The sequence below is a fragment of the Pygocentrus nattereri genome, chromosome 9 (genome assembly GCF_015220715.1).
Source record: "Pygocentrus nattereri isolate fPygNat1 chromosome 9, fPygNat1.pri, whole genome shotgun sequence".
In the NCBI taxonomy this organism is placed as follows: domain Eukaryota; kingdom Metazoa; phylum Chordata; class Actinopteri; order Characiformes; family Serrasalmidae; genus Pygocentrus; species Pygocentrus nattereri.
The window spans coordinates 23,326,230-23,339,544 of record NC_051219.1 but is presented as its reverse complement, the minus strand read 5'-3'; the positions used below and the strand labels follow the sequence as shown (position 1 = coordinate 23,339,544).

Here is a 13,315-nt window from a genome sequence, read left to right as displayed (position 1 = left end):
ACTGAAGATTCTGTAAGTGGGATATGGTGAAATGCTTCAGAGAGCCATAATAATGTTGAGAATTTTGTAATTTCATGTAAATGTGATTACACAAAGGAAACTGCCAACAACTGCCAACAGCAAAGAACAGCACTTCACTTCAGTAAGTTCATTGCATGCCCTCAGGTTTTCTCTCAAAGTATTAATGTGAAATATTGCTTGTTTTTTTACAGTAAACTATGCTCTACTGTATACAGAAATGACCAAGTTGTTCTGTATAACCAGTTAAATGTGATCATCTCACTCTTCTTACAGCCTGTAAAAAGCACTAAAGCTATTCAGAATACATTTAATAGATACATACTAAATTAAAATGTCCTAAACATTTAAAAGTACTTTAAGGCACCTCACTTCACTTAAAGCCTGTAACGGTCTGGCAAAACTCTATAAAATGTTATAGTACATTACAACTTTAGCAGTTACAATGTTCTTATGAACAGATATATTATGGAACCTGACTCCAAAGTCATATACTTATATGTTACGCATATATATAAAATGTTATGCAAGTAATTACAACTATCAAATCCAAAAATCAGTGTGGAACATTAAGAATGGTCACTACTGAAATACAGATGTAATGATTTAATGAAAAATATGATAATTTTATGTGTGTACACCTATTCAAAGCTGTGTTTGCTAGTCATGGAGAACGTTTTTGAGCTCAAAAATGAGCTAAAATTGTCTATACCAAAACAGTGTGTGTTTATAGAGAGTCAGTGTTAAATGAGTAATGATAGAATAAAGGTTTATCCAGAGCAGTCATATTCCCAGTGGTCACACAGAAACTCAATGCTTCCTGCCTGGACAGGAAGTGCTACTGCGGTGCTGCCTTATCAGCCTTAGCTCAGGCAGAGAGAGAGAGAGAGAGAGAGAGAGAAAGAGAGAGTGGTGGTGTGATTTTAGTCTCTCTTTGCGCTAATTTTAAGGTTACTGAAAGACGTAGTATCACTGATTAAGGTGATATGCTGCAAGTGACCCTGTAAGGCCTGAAATAATCATTTCAAAGTCAGAGGCATTAGGTTTTTCACACCATGTCATTATGTATTAACGTCAAACACACAGACTCAAACATCTTCAAATGACCTCAAACTCAACATTATACTTACATCCTCAGAAGATGCGTCCTTCACCAAGTTAAGACTGAGTTCTCTTTCAGCACTCAAAAAACTCTTTTTAATACTGCGGCAAAATTACTTTATGTTTAGAATATGCTTAAAGAAACTGTGAAACTTAATTCCACCTTTTATTAAACAGCCAAGCTCAGAGCTCATCTGGAAAGGTATTTTTTAGTTCAGCCATACTTAAAATTGTATGTCTCTAAAATTGTACGTAGCTTTTCAATTTATTCTGTCTGCTTTATGTGATTTAATTGAATCATCATAGTTTTTTCTGTTCCTCTTAAAAGCTAATAATAGCTTATTATTAATAATAATGTGACGTTCTAGATATGTTGTATTACTGTTGATTACTTTTGTGATAAAATCATTGTCATAGGTGTATATGTGCAGCTGATTCCTGTTTTTTACGCCTGTGTTTAGGCCAAACAGCTCAAAACACAGTGGAAACACTTTAACACTGAAGATATTACAAGTTCTCATTTTCCGCTTTTAAACAGTTTTCCACACTGTAGAGTGTTTTTCCACTGCAAAATTCAAAAACAAGAACTGATCCAAACTGGAACCAAAGGAACTGACAGTTCTAGTTTGAGTTTATGTTCTACCTGTTTGAAAGACAGCTGGAACCATCACAATAAGCGTGATTAATCATTTCATGTTCTTTTTGCCACTTCTTGCGCCACTTTAAAGTGTTTCTTCTGGCTAATTAGCTACCTTGCTAGTTAGCTTAATGTATTGTGTCATATGTGGAAACAAAGTTTACATTTTTCTCTTTTGAACGTAAAAATATAAGCAAAAACATTGCTTTAATCAAATAGTAATAGCACCATTTTCATTACAAGCTTATGTCTCCTTACAGTGATCTCTATCAAAGAAATAAACCCACCATTAAAATATGGGTTGGTTCTGGGTCTGGCTTGGTTCTGATATTGATCTACTGGATCAGATCGGGACATCATGTGTGTATGTGAATGTTCCGTGTAAAAATGCTGTGTGGGCTTTGGTTTTGTTTGTAGCAGAGCTTGATTAGGCCACAAGCTAGGACAGTTTTCACAGTAATAACAGAGATTGACTAGGCCACAAGCCAGGATATTTTGAACCATGTTAGTAGAGTTTGACTAGGCTGTGAACTGGGACATTTTTCACCACAGTAGCAGAGTTTGACTAAGCTGTGAGCCAGGACAATGTTTACAGGAGTAGTAGAGTTTGACTGGGCCACAAGCTGGGACATTTTTCACTATGATAGCAAAGTTTGAACCAAGACAATTTGACTAGGCCATGAGATGGGAATATTTTTCTGTAAAAGTGGAGTTTGACCAGACAACAAGACAGGACATTTTTCACCACAGTAGCAAAGTTTGACCAAACAGTGAAATCATACATTTTTACCCACTGTAGCAGAGTTTCACTAGGCCCCTAGGACATTTTACCATAGTAGCTGACTTTGTCTTGGCCATCAGGTACATTTACGGCATTTTGCTGACACTCTTATCTAGAGCAACTTACAATTTGATCACTGTACACAGGTAGGCCAAGGTGGTATTAGGAGTCTTGCCCAAGGACCCTTATTGGTATAATGTAGGGTGCTTGCCCTGGTCAGGGATTGAACCCCAGTCTACAGCATAGAAGGCAAAGGTGTTAACCACTACACTAACCAACCACTAAGTAGGCCTAGTTTGACTACATCATCAACATAGTAGCAGAGTTTACCATAGTTGCCATGAGCTGGGAGTTGTATATCGGCTGGAGGAGTTTTTCTCCAGGGCATCTAGCACCTGTATATTAATGTTGTGCTAATGTGTTGTTATTTGTGTGTGTTATTTGCTGTTACTAGGAATCATAAGGCAACTTTGAGTTGGAGATAAGTGCTTTATCATTTAAACTTATTTAAACTTAATTAGTAGTAGTAATTACACTATACAGAATTTTTTTTCTATTTATATGGTGACAATATCATTAAATGGCAGTAACAACACTTGGGGTTAAGATGCTGTCCCAAATTGTTTTCCTCAGATTCCCATGATGTATAATTATCCATTTCAACAGGAAGTAAAACATGCTAGCCTGTTGTGACACTGGCGTGTGACGCATGTTAATCACTCACTCCGTCAACAGAAAGACTTCAGTACTCAAACTGAAACTCCATCTGCTTTGATGTTCCAGAAGTCGAGACATTTGCACTTCCCTATTTCATGTATTTTTTAAATGGACATGGTTGACCACTTCTAAACACATATGCAGTAACGGTCAGGGGAAACGGTGGCAAAGGGGATGGAAGCACACACCGCCGTGGGGCTATTTCCTCTTGTGTGAGAAACAAGGGGTTTCCCTCCACTGACTTCAGCAGCGTCCGAGAAAACCTCACGGTAATCTCCCTGTTTCACTTTCAATACAGAAATGCTTCAATAGTTGATAAAACCAGCAGGAACTGACCTTACCTGACTGAAAACTTACAATCACTGCAGGATTTCCATGAAGTGCACTAATGTTTTGTACTAAATCCATGAAATGTATATCCAGATGTGTATTAATCCCTAAAAATGTGGGGGACTTCAAAGCATACTGGCTGAGCTATTCTTAGGTTCTAGAAGTATGTAATAAAATGGTGCACCCTGGGCATTTGAGGGGTTAAAACTATAGGGCTAATGTGCAGCCAGTTAACTTCATTCAAACAGCATGCAATCATGATCTACATGTACAGTATAACATTTTGTTCAGAGGTGAGCAGTAGTAACTAGTTACCTCTACTGAAGTACATGTACTTCAGTAAAATATCAATGAACTTGTACTTTCCTGAGTGTTTTCAAATCATAATACTTTAATAAAGAATATTAGTGAGTAAAGGAATCTATGTTTACTCTGTTTCCATTCATATTTAACCAAACTGAGCTATATCCATCCATATTGAAACACGTAACCATATTTACCCACATTTAGCCATATTTAACTACAGTGATCAATATTCATCCATACTGAACCATTTTTTTCTTTACCGAACCACACTTACCCACATTAATATAATAAACTATATGTATCCATACTGAACCATTTTTAACCACAATTAACCACACTTAACCAAAGTTAACCATACTGAACCATTTTTAAACATATTTAGCCATATCGAACTGTATTTAACCATACTGGTGTTAGAGATACTGAACAACTCCAAACGGTGTGATGATTTATTTCTGCGATTAGCACCATTTGTTGGGCCAATACTGACTTTCCTATGTGTTGTGTTAGTTGACTAGCGGGTAGATGTTAGGCATGTGTTAGGGCGGTATAGGGCCAGATCCTGGACAGCTTCATGCTGTTTTGCCTCATGTCTACATTTGTGGGACAATTCTGGCATTAATTTTGTAAACCAACAGTGTAGTTGGGCCAGACTGGGACTATATTTGTGCCATATCCTTTAGTTCTACTCACTTTACAGTGTGTAAGCCAGATCTGGGCAGAGGACCCAGACATATACTTTTACTAGTTTTTCCATTCATATTTAACCATACTGAACCATGTTTAAACATATTTAGCTATATTGACCCAGAACTAACCAAGGCCCACAAGTGAGCCAGACAAATTGTGCTAACTGGATAGCTACATTATCCTCATAGCTCCAGCGCTAAAACTAGAGAAACAAACTTCAGACACCAAGCATGTTGTAGCTCACTGAATTGTTAATGAATCGTTTCACGTTTTACACCAAAACTATGCTATATGCTAGTTTCATGAACAGCTAGCATAAGCAGTTTAGCCTTATCTACACTTTCTCAGTAGGCTAAGCCTGATGTGTTAAGTGGATTCAGCAGAGATTGATGAGACTGATCCATTTTATGTAATTGATACATTTACATACATTTTGTCGATTCATATATACCTTACTGAACTATATCCATCCATATTGAACCACATTTAACCATATTTACCTACATTTAGCCATATATATCATATCAACTATAGTGATCCATATTCATTCACATTGAACCATATTTATCCTTACTGAACCATATTTAACCACATTAATATAATAAAACATATATCCATGCTTAACCATATTTAAGCATATTTAACCATACTGAATCATATTCATCCATACTGAACTATATTTAACCATACTGAAACATATTTATCTATACTGAACCATATTTAAACATATTTAGTCATGCTGGACTATATTTAACCATATTTAACTACATTTAATTGTGCTGGACCACATGAATCCATACTGAACCATATTAGTCCATACTGAACCATGCTGAACCATTTTCAACCACACTCAGCTGTATTCATCCATACTGAACCATATTCATCTACAGTGAACCTTATTCAAACATATTTAACCACACTGACTCATCTGTTCTGGTTTGGGATTGGTCACAGCTCTTCCTTTTAAGCTTTAGTATTTTATTGTATCCTCCAAAAAAGAGATGAACAGATCCACAGTCTTCTCTTCCTATCCTGATAGATGCTGATGTTCCACTGCAATTCTGTACATTACTCAGTAACTTCAGTAGTTTTGTGTCCTGATATTCTTGTACTTTTACTCAAGTTTTTTTTTTTTTGAAAGGTACTTTGACACATTATGTTACCGAAGGGTCAATTATTTTACTTGAGCATTGATTTAAGCTACTCTATACATCTCTTATACTGTTAGCTACGATAATTAAATAAAGTATGGAGAGAAGGCAGTCTTCCAGGTGGCTGCTACTGTGATTAGCAATGCTAATGTACTTTAGTCCATGTTTACAGATAAAAATGTAGGAAACCATATAATCAAATCTGTTAGAGATACTGAACTCTACATGGTGTGGTGATGTATTTGCTATTTGGTTGGCATCATGCTAATTAATGTTAGCACAAGCTTCCATTAGTTGATAGCTACATTAGACTCGTAAATGCAGTGATAAAACTAGAGAAGCAAACATCAGACATCAAACTTGTCATAGTTGACTGAGTTGTTAATGAATCTTTTTACATTCATGAACAGTTTGCATAGGTAGTTTAGCCTTATCTGCACTTTCTCAGCAGGCTAAACCTGATGTGTTGAGTGGATTTAGCTGAGATTGATAGGACTGATCCATTTTTATGTAATTTAATATGATTTGAGAGCACATAAATGACGTTTTCACCTGCACTGACTCTTTCATTTTCACATGAATGAAATATATTCCATCAATTTACAGTCGTTCAGTGTAATTAGTTTTTGGCAGTAGCTGTGTTGTTCTAATGTATTTTATTCATGTGGAATTGTACAATTTTGAATAATGTTAATTCAGTTTCCTTTCTTCTCAAAGTCTAAGTTTACTAAGTTACGAGTTTTGCTGTTTGCTGTCCTCTTCCAATTCACACACACACACACACACACACACTGTCTGACTCACTTCTGAGACGGTGGGTCTGTTCCCAATTTTCTACCCCCACCCACCTCCTTTCCTCCCCCTGCTCCCCCTCCCGTCCACCCAGCAAACGAAACGTTACCTCCAAAAACAACAAAACAAGTGAAGAAAAGGCATGCTTCACTAAAAATTTCCCTCCTTTCAAGACACACAAACAGCAGCAGAAAAACACCTCCCTCTCCCTCTCCCCGTCTCCTCTCCTCTCTTTCTTTCACTCTCTCTTTCTCTGTCTCTCTTTCTCTCTCTCCTCCTCTCTGTCTCTCTCCAGCCCAATGCTTATCAGCTCTTTCCTTCCCTTCAGAGTGAGAGCGTGGGAGCAGAGCTGAAGAGAAAACCTGCACCGAAAAACAACAGGAGGAAAATGGTAATATGAGGCGAGAGAGAGAGTGGGAGAGCGAAAAGAGAAAGAGAGAGAAAGTGAGGAGAGACAGGGAAGAGAAAGAAAGGATGAGAAAGAGAGAGTGGAGAAAGTGAAGAAGTGAGAGAGAGAGAGACAGGGAGAAAGAGAGGTTGTTGAATGTAAAAGAGACGTTTCATAAGTGTGTTCATCATTCCTCACTAATATAACAATACTCAGTATTTTTAACGTATTTCTGAAGAGCACGCCTTAAAATAGGGGTATCCATGAAGTTTAAAAGGGTAAAAAGGAATGAAAACACAAATAAATTGCTCTTAGTGTTCCATTCACATCTTTCATGCACTCTACCATCATTATCACTGTCACTTACGCCTCTTGCGTTATGTATTTTCCTTTACATTGCAATTTCCTCAGATGTCCACAACGTAACTGCCATATGTTCTTGTCTACTGCACATGCATGCATAAGAATTAGGTCTGTTTATTGTGTTGTTATTGAAGGTAAGTGTAAATTGTGTTGAATGTGGCCCAATTTCTCATGCAAATATGCAAATCATCCTCATTCCTTAAGCTGCATTAGTGCAATTTTAGAATGCATTGATAGGATTATATGCATCACTGTTGAAAAAGATAAGGAAATAAGAGGATATATAACATAAGTGGTCACTCACCAGCTAACGGTGTGGACATCCAGTGTTAGACGAGTTCTACAGCGCACCGTTGGGCATGGTCAATGCACCAATCGTCCAGGGTGTCACTTTTTGTCCTCGGCCGAAGGCAAACGTCCACAACAAAAGACAGAAAAGGGATAAAAGAGAGCTAAAGTGGAAGTGGAAGTGTGTGTCTGTCTTATCCCTCAGCGTATTCAGAAACTTTTGCTCCCTATTTCTACTCTCCGGTCGGCCGGTATCAGGATCCCCCTAAACTCTAAGGCTGCGAGCGGAGGAGGAAAAGGACAGAAAGAGAATGTGTGCGTGTGAGAGAGTATGAGAGTATGTTTGGGGCTGGTGGGAGGGACCCGCTCGAAGGAGGCCAGGGGCCGTCTGTGACAGACAATGGCAGGAAACTGTGTATCGGGGACAAAATACCAACAGAAATTATTAAAAAAAGTGGAATAACAACTAACAACAATAAGCACAGCCTGGAAAACAACATAGCTAACACAGTCTCCCTCATAAACAAGCTTTCTGTTGGAATAACTGCATAAGAACAAGGAAAAAATAAAGTTAGAACAGGATGACATTACTGTTGGCTACAGCATTGCAGTGCAGTTAATCAGAATTTTATTATATATATTCGTCAAGCCCTGTGCCCAGTCCTGGAGGTTAAAGGGGAATTCCACCCATTTCTCAAAACTGGACACTACTCTGTATGTCCACTAACTGGCCACTTTATTGGAAACACCCACCATGTACTTCCACAATCTAGCCACTTTATTAAAAACACCCACCTTGTACTTCCACTTATGGGCTACTTTATTGGAAACATCTTGTATGCCTACTTACTGGCCACTTTATTAAAAACACCTTCCTTGTACTTCCCTTAACTGACCACTTTATTGGAAGCACCTTGTACACCCACTAATTGGCCACTTTTTCAGAAACATCTACCTTGTACTTCCATTTACTGACCACTGTATTAGAAACACCTTGCATGCTCAATAACTGCCCTCTTTATTGGAAAAACTGTAACTGTGGTATTCTAGTGCTTTTCTAACACATCTGCATAATGGAGCATGTGTGATGTAAACAGAATGATTCAGAGTGGTTTGGTGTGAAATGGTTCAGATGTCTTTACAGAGGTGGTAATAGGAACCAGGGGTCGCCATGACTACAACACAAATATAGACATTTTATTTACTATTCAAAACCACCAGTGAACCTACAAGTGTCTTCTGAGTTTTAGACAGGTTTAGTTTTATGGAATGTTGATGATGGGAAAATCTGAAATAATACGTTTTCTGTGGAGACTATTTTGCCTCAAAGCACCCTGCATGTTCTGTATCCCTCCACCATGATTGGATTTTAAGGTCAAAATCTTAAGGTCAAAAACTATCATAAACAATGATATAAATTTTAAATGGGATTAAAGCATAATTAAAACAATAGATTTCAAAAGAGAAGAATCATTATAATCAAAAATCAAATTAAAAATTAAATTAGGAAAAATGCTGCTGCTCCATGCTTAGTCCTTACCTTACAACACCAAAAAGAGTTTTTCTACTGTATACAAGCTTGAAATCATAACAATGGCAGAACCGTTTTTGGTGCTATATAGAACCAACACATTCTCCATCAATTTGAGGAACTGTTTCACGTGCAGGGAACCATTTAAGAATGGAAGTAGTTCTTTGAGTGTTCATCCATCTATATAGAACCACTGTCTTTACTGAAGAACCCTTAAAGAACCATCTTTTATTAAGAACATAGGATTTTTCCAGGTTCATTTGTTTGTCTGTCGCTAAAAATGGCATAAATATGTAATTTTCTTCCAAACATCTTTTATCGTTTTCACGATTAATGGCTCAAGCTGTGCAAAACACACCAGTGTTATTTTATAAACATTGTAGTCAAGTTTTATTGGTGTCTTTAAGTCTCTGTGTAGGTAGACTTTAAGTAAAGCACCACCAAATACTCTTATGATGCTTTGAAAGCTTTTTCAGTTTCAATGTAATCTACCAGTTTACATCAATACAACAGAGACAGGCTACTGTGAAACATATCACATGGCTTCCTGCTTCCTATAATCCATTTTTCAAACCCAAATAACTCCTTACAGAACATAGTTCTATAGTTTGGTTGAAAAAGTTAGTATTTTATGTCCCATGTGATGCACACTATACAGACCATTCATGTTGAATGGTGAGAGCTGAAAACACATTTGGGACTTTTAACCCTTTGGTATCCATTAACTTGCCTGCACATCAAATTCTCTGTTTCTTTATTTGTTTCTGTATTTTTGTGATGATCCAGCATAGAAATACAGTTCAAACATTTCCTGAATCTGTAAAGTCACTTTCCATTCCGTCTTATCACAACATCATACGTGACCCACATCCAGAGTTATGAGGCTATGAAGAGGGGCTGAGATACACGTCATCTGCCTCTCACTGTGTGGAACTCATGGATTTGTATGTATCTACATTCTGAGCGAAAATAACTAATGGACACTCAGGGAATCAAGTACTGACCATCATGCCAGAAACCCTTCATACTACACATCATTCATACTATACATCATTCAGTCCACATCAGAGACTCATGTGAAATGGTGTCCAGAGAGTTTACAGCTGCTGCAGTGGCTTTAGAAAGTAGTTATGAAGAGAGTAAACTCACTTAAACTTTAGACTGAAATTCTAATGCTTTCTGAATATTCTTATATATTTATATAAAATATATTTTTAAACAAATAATTGAACATTCCATTTTATTTGCTAGGTATTGTTTTGAAACTTAATTATACTTTAATGATGTCCTGCAATCTAAAGAATATCTTTTTTAACAGCCGTTATATGTCCTACTAGGGACGCGGGAAATTGGGAGGCTGAGGGGGCTGCAACATGTCGAGATTTCAGGACTAGAATTGCAGAGAATACTAGAGATCTGAAATGTTAACAATTTGAGTGTATTGAAGAGTCGTATACGGCTATTTTAGAGAGGAGCTACAGGGAGCTGAATCACTTTCCTCAGCAACATTTAGATGCGTGATGCCATCATTCATGTAAATGCTGCTTAAAACTTCAGCATCTCCAACTTAAAACATGTGACTGTTTCGGTAGTGAAAATTTGAGCTCATATCTTCAGCTCAGAAATCCAGTACATGACTAGCAAGCACAGCTTGCAACAGCTTTACGCACATAAAACATACTGAACTGCAGAAAATATGACAATTAATAGTGTTTTAGACTTCGGGACACATTTACTTCAGAACAACAGGATCTAACTGTGACAGGGATGAAGCCGCACTTCCTGCCCCAAAATACAGGGGCATGGCTAAAAAGGTCTACAGACTAGAACTATAGGTGTTTCAGTAGTGACATATAAAAAGAATAAAAATTAGATTAGAATAAGAGTTAGATGTTGGGACAGAAACCTCCCAATAGAAACAATTTGTTTATTTTTAGGATCCCTTAACCACTGTCACAATATCCGCTGTTCGTCCTGGAGTCCAGTAGACACGCTATACCTTAAAATACCAAAATACTGAAAAAACTAAAAGTAAAAAAAAATAATAATAATAGGACAATTTAAACATAAAATAACAGTAGATAGATAATTGAAAATGGAAAAATCACACTGAAAGAAAAAATCATTTCAACATATCGTCGCTGTCCAATGAAAAATAAGTATGTCCAAAATAGTAACTTTACAGGAGAGGGCAAAAACATTCTTTACTTTCAATGTATCAATTCTTCAATTCATCATGAAATTTTCACACAATGTAAAGTACAGTTGCAGAAAAGTAAAAATTGCTAAAAATGGATATAATTTCATTGGACATATATATAATGACTGCTATAAATGATGATTGTGTCTATATTTTGCTTATTACTTTCTCTTTATTTTTTGGGTTTAATTAAATCAGAACATAATCCTTGTAAAATTCTAATATATAAACACTTCAGTTCAGATATTAGAATTTGAACAAATTTAACAGAATTGTTCATATAGATAATAGAGTTTATTTTGAATGATTAAACTGTTTTTGTTAGCTGCTCCAGCTAGCATAGCCTATATAACATACAGAAATGTAAAGGTTGAAAGAGAATCAATATGCAAACTGACTGCAGTTGTAAAAGTGAACTGAAAAAACTACTCATTGCTTTATAAAGGTTTTACACACCTACAACATCTGCACATCATGGTTGAAGTTTCACCGCCATTGCTGCTACGCTACAAAAGAGAGCATTAAGTCTGATTGCACACACAACGTGGCAGATTTTACTGCTGAAATTGAATTTCCTCTCTCAGGGAAATCACAGAGAGGTCAAACACAAGGCCAAAGTTCAACTGGCCTTCTGTGTGGCTCCTTTCACAGAAATGGAGCCTGTTAGAAAGAAGAGCTGACTGAAACAGAGTAGGCTGAAATGCTAATCTGCTAATCTGTCCTAAAAACAGGCACGTCTTGTGTACAGATGTATTTGCACTAGATGAATATCCGGTGACTCTTTGATTTTTATTCCAGAGCAAATCTCCACGTACAAAGAGGCCATGAGTGACTCCATTCACAGATAACTTGTATACTGCAGGGCTCAGTCAACCCAATTAGCTGCTTTTTAGCGCAATTTAGGTCAAGCTCTATGCTTTGGCAAGATTTTCTGCTTACATGCATATAGAGAGAAGGAATCCATGGAAATTTATTAGAGTAATAAGCAGAAGGCTGGCAAATTGATTATTAGACACATTCTTATGAATTTTACCATCAAAACTTTCCCTTATCTATGATACAGCTTTGTGCTTGCAAGCAGAATTATTTAGTATTAGCCCTTAGTCTATAATACAAAAGCGGCTAAATACTTTTGAATGTTCTGTCATAGTCAAAGTACAGGAATCAGTGTGATAGATTTGATCTCCCTCTGACTCAACTACAGTTATGAATATAAAGAAAAGGACAAAATCTAGTGGATGCAACTGGAAACGACTATTGGGGCAAATATTAGACATAAAACATAAACATAAAAGAGAAATAAAAGACAGAATGACAGTCATTATTCAGAATGACTTGATAAAAACAGATTAAATGAAAAAATTTAATGTTTGTTAGACAACTTTCAAAAAAAGGAAAGAAAAGAAAGAAAAAGAAAGAAGGACAAAATCAAAATGAAATTAGACAATGCAAGGCAAATGTTGGGTAAAAATTGGGTCACAAATAAAAAATAAAGACATGAAAATGGAGAATTACAAAAAAATTCAACAGGTGAAATTTGACATGACTAAATAGGGAGAGATTAAAAGAAGAAAACTAAAAGAAGAAAGGAAAAGAAAGAACAACAAAATTTAAATTAGACAATTTAAGGCAATTTATTGGGTAAAAATAAGTAAAAAAAAAACAAAACGGAAAATTGCAGACTCATAGCATTTAATTAATTAAATGAAATGAGAAAATCTAACTGTTGAAATTGCTCATGATCAAATATTGGATAAGAAAAGGAAATGAGAGAATAACAAAATTTAGTTGTTCACTGAAAATTTTTATACACTAAATTGCCAAAAGTATTCACTCACCCACCCAAATCATTGAATTCAGGTGTTCCAATCACTTCCATGGCCAGGTGTATGAAACCAAGCACCTAGGCCTGCAGACTGCTTCTACAAACAATGGGTGAAAGAATGGGTCGCTCTCAGGAGCTCAGTGAATTCCAGCATGGTACCGTGATATGATGAAACCTGTGCAACAAGTCCAGTCGTG

General features: G+C 36.5%; 1 protein-coding gene across 1 annotated transcript in view; it reads right to left on the bottom strand.

The window, feature by feature from the left end:
• The window catches only part of hdac7a (histone deacetylase 7a), a 109,219-nt gene extending 101,353 nt beyond the window's left edge, over positions 1–7,866 (bottom strand). The window contains exon 1 of the mRNA XM_017715614.2: positions 7,579–7,866. The gene's annotated coding sequence lies outside the window, so the exon portion shown is untranslated. The remainder of the gene's footprint in view (positions 1–7,578) is intronic.
• Positions 7,867–13,315: the final 5,449 nt, after the last annotated feature.